Source organism: Nicotiana attenuata, unplaced genomic scaffold (genome assembly GCF_001879085.1).
Source record: "Nicotiana attenuata strain UT unplaced genomic scaffold, NIATTr2, whole genome shotgun sequence".
NCBI classification, from domain to species: Eukaryota; Viridiplantae; Streptophyta; class Magnoliopsida; order Solanales; family Solanaceae; genus Nicotiana; species Nicotiana attenuata.
In genome coordinates, this window is record NW_017671138.1 from 144127 (window position 1) to 148680 (window position 4554).

Sequence of the window (4554 nt, forward strand, 5' to 3'; positions counted from 1 at the left end):
CACTAAAGTATCAATCACTAGGAAAAAACGAACCCAAGATTATGTGCCTGAAGGCTCCTCATCATTCAACGACGAAGAAGCAAAAGGTATTTCTCAGCCACACAACGACGCTCTGGTAATTTCTATCTTACTAAATAAAGTTCAAGTTAAGCGTGTTTTAGTGGATCCAGGTAGCTCGGCGAATATCATCTAATCAAGAGTCGTGGAGCAGCTCGGCCTACAAGATCAAATCGTGTCCGCAACTCGAGTCTTAAACGGCTTCAACATGGACAGCGAAACAACTAAAGGGGAGATTATTTTACCAGTGAACGTGGCTGGAACCATTTAAGATGCCAAATTCCACGTGATCGAGGGCGACATGAGGTACAATGCCCTACTCGAAAGGCCTTGGATCCACAATATGAGGGTAGTCCCTTCGACTCTCCACCAAATGATGAAATTCCCGTCGTCGGACGGTATAAAAGAGTATACGGGGAGCAGCATGCAGCAAAGGAAATGTTTTCGGTCGATGAGGTAACACCGATATCAACGCTATTAACCTCGAAAAGGTCGAGCATCAAAGGTAAACAGGAAGCCAAACAACAATCACAACCACTGGCCTCGACCGAATCAGGGAAGCAGGGGATAGAAGAAGAAGAGGATTTTCTAACTCCTCGAACTTTTATTTTTCCCGAAGATTCAGATGCCACTGAATCAACGGTCGAAGAGCTGGAATGGGTTATATTGATCGAGTACTTGCCCGAGCGAAAGGTATACGTGGGAACGGGATTAACCCCCAAACTCAGGAAAAAGCTTATTCAATTTCTTATTGATAACATAGATTGTTTTGCTTGGTCCCATTTAGACATGACAGGGATCCCACCGGAGATAACGGCGCATCGGCTAAGCCTTGACCCTAGGTTCAAATCGGTGAAACAAAAGAGTAGGCCCCAGTTTGAGGTAAATCACGGATTCATAAAGGACGAGGTAACTAAACTTCTTAAAATAAGGTCCATTCGGGAGGTGAAATATCCCGAATGGTTAGCCAATGTAGTCGTCATCCCTAATAAAGAGAACAAACTTAGAATGTGTGTAGATTATAAAGATTTAAATAAGGCTTGCCCCAAAGATTCTTTTCCACTGCCTAATATCGATCGCATGATCGACGCCACGGCTGGCCATGAGATCCTTACCTTTCTCTATGCCTATTCCGAGTATAATCAAATTCAAATGAACCCGGAAGACCAGGAAAAGACTTTATTATCACAAGTATGGAACATATTGTTATAATGTAATGCCCTTCGGGCTAAAAAATGCAGGAGCTACTTACCAACGCCTAGTAAATAAAATGTTCGAAGGACAAATAGGTAAGTCAATGGAAGTTTATATCGATAACATGCTAGTTAAGTCCCTGCGCGCAGAGGACCATTTGGCTCATTTGCAGGAAACGTTCGAGATTTTGAGGAAATATAACATGAAGCTCAACCCCGAGAAATGTGCTTTCGGGGTCGGTTCGGGTAAATTCCTGGGCTTCATGGTGTCGAATAGGGGGATCGAGATCAACCCTGATAAAATCAAGGCCATCGAGGACATCACCGTTGTGGACAGTATAAAAGCCGTGCAGAGGCTGAATGGACGGATAGCTGCTTTAGGACGATTCATCTTGAGGTCGTCGAATCGACGCCACGGGTTTTTCTCTCTACTCAAAAAGAAGAACAATTTCACATGGACCCCAGAATACCAACAGGCACTAGAGGAACTAAAGCGATACCTATCGAGCCTACCTCTGCTTCACACTCCAAAGGCAGATGAGAAACTTTACTTATACTTGGTAGTATCGAAAATCGCGGTAAGTGGTGTCCTAGTTTGAGGAGAGCAAGGCACACAATTTCCCATTTATTATGTAAGTCGAACCTTAGGAGAATCAGAAACTAGATATCCACACTTAGAGAAATTGGCACTTGCATTGATAAGCGCCTCTAGAAAGTTATAACCATACTTTCAATGTCACCCCATATGTGTGTTAACCACTTACCCACTTCGTAATAATTTTCATAAGCCCGAACTATCGGGCCGATTCGCCAAATGGGCCGTCAAACTCAGTGGGTACGATATCGAGTATCAACCCCGAACGTCCATCAAGTCTTAAATTTTGACGGACTTCGTGGCTGATTTCACGCTAACCCTCGTACCTGAAGTTGAAAAAGAACTTTTGTTAAAATCAGGCACATCATCGAGGGTATGGTCCCTTTTCACAGACGGTGCTTCGAATGTAAAGGGTCCGGGCTAGGCATCATTTTGAAGCCGTCCACGGGTAGCACTATTAGGCAGTCTATCAAAACTTCAAGGTTGACTAACAATGAGGCCGAATACGAGGCCATGATTGCAGGTCTCGAGCTAGCTAAAAGCTTGTGAGTAGAAGTCATTGAAGCCAAGTGTGACTCTTTACTGATGGTGAACCAAGTAAACAAAACCTTCGAAGTTCGAAAGGATAGAATGCAAAGGTATTTGGACAAGCTGTAGGTAACTTTGCACCGTTTCAAGGAATGGACTTTACAGCATGTACCTCGAGAACAAAACAATGAGGCCGATGCACTTGCGAATCTGGGGTCATCGGTCGAGGAAGATGAGATTAGCTCAGGGACTATCGTTCAACTCTCGAGATCAGTGATCAAGGAAGGTCATGCCGAGATAAACTGTACAAGCTTAACCCGCGATTGGAGGAATAAATATATTGAATACTTGAAAAATAGAAAGTCCCATCGGACCCTAAAGAGTCGAGGGCCCTACGAACCAAAGCTGGTCGATTCACATTGGATGAAGATGGAACATTATACAGAAGGACATTCGATTGACCATTGGCAGTATGTTTAGGACCAGGAGAAACCGATTATGTTTTACGAGAGGTCCATGAAGGCACTTGTGGGAACCACTCCGGCGCTGAATCGTTGATTCACAAAATCACTAGAGCAGGATATTACTGCGATATCATGGAAAAAGACACAAAGGAGTTTGTTCGAAAATGTGACAAATGTCAAAGGTTTGCACTGATGATCCATCAGCCTGGAGAACAACTTCATTCAGTCCTATCCCCATGGCCGTTCATGAAATGGGGGATGGATATCGTCGACCCTCTGCCAATGGCCCCAGGTAAAGCTAAGTTCATTTTATTTATGACTGACTATTTCTCTAAATGGGTTGAAGCACAGGCGTTCGAGAAAGTGAGAGAGAAAGAGGTTGTATACTTCATCTGGGATCACATCGTATGTCGATTAGGGATACCCGCTGAAATAGTGTGTGACAATGGAAAACAATTTATCGGGAGCAAGGTAACGAAATTCCTCGACGACCACAAAATAAAAAGGATATTATCAACACCGTATCATCCTGGCGGGAACGGATAGGCCGAATAGACGAACAAGACTATCATTCAAAACTTAAAGAAAAGGTTGAACGACGCTAAGGGGAAGTTGAGAAATTTTTTACCCGAAGTCCTTTGGGCATATCAAACAACATCAAACTCCAGTATGGGGGAAACCCCGTTCTCCTTAGTATATGGCTCCGAGGCCTTGATTTCGGTCGAAGTCGAGGAACCTAGCGCCAGATTTTTACATAAAATGGAAGAATCATATCACAAGTCTATGAATACCAGCCTCGAACTATTGGATGAAAAACGAGAAACTGCACTTGTTCGGATGGCTGCGCAAAAGCAAAGAATCGAGAGATATTATAATAGAAGAACCAACCTTCGCCACTTCTAAATTAGGGACTTAGTTTTGAGGAAAGTCACCCTCAATACTCGGGACCCGAACGAAGGGAAACTGGGCCCAAATTGGGAAGGACCATATCGGGTCCTCGGTGTCATCGGAAAGGGATCTTACAAACTTGGCAAAATGGAGGGCGAACATTGACAAACAATTGGAATATATCACTCCTCAAACGGTATTATAGCTAAGGTATGACTTTCCCCTTTTCCATTTGTATTTGATACTAATTTTTTGCAGATGTTCGATCGAAGACGTCGAGAAACTCTTCAACACGAGGACCTTAGGTTTTAAAGCACGCGTTGCACTCTTTTCCCCTTAGATCGATTTTTATCCCAGATGGGTTTTTCTGGCGAGGTTTTTAACGAGGCAACAATTGATTGTATCCAACAATATCCAAGGCTTATTTACATTCAACCTCGAATACTAGGGGGCATCACCCTTGGATGTTATGTTTTCGAGGAAAGTACTTCATGTCAAAGGGTTTCGATAGGGAAACTTTGTAATGGGCCAAACGGTCGAATGAACCGTGTCCATATATATTAGTTGAGCCCGATGGAAATACATGTACGCATGTATAAATTATTCCAAGAAGCATTCATTCTATATCAAACATCTTGTGTCTCAAAGAAATTTTTTTACTATACGAGCTCCATACTTATGATTTTATGAGAAATGGCTCAAGGGCCAAGCGTAAATATGCCTCGAACACTCAGGGACTATCGTCGACGATCAACATATTCGAGTTATTTAAACTCGAATTCTTAAGTCCTCAAAGAGGCACCCCTCGATCTATAGGCCAAGGCCATCA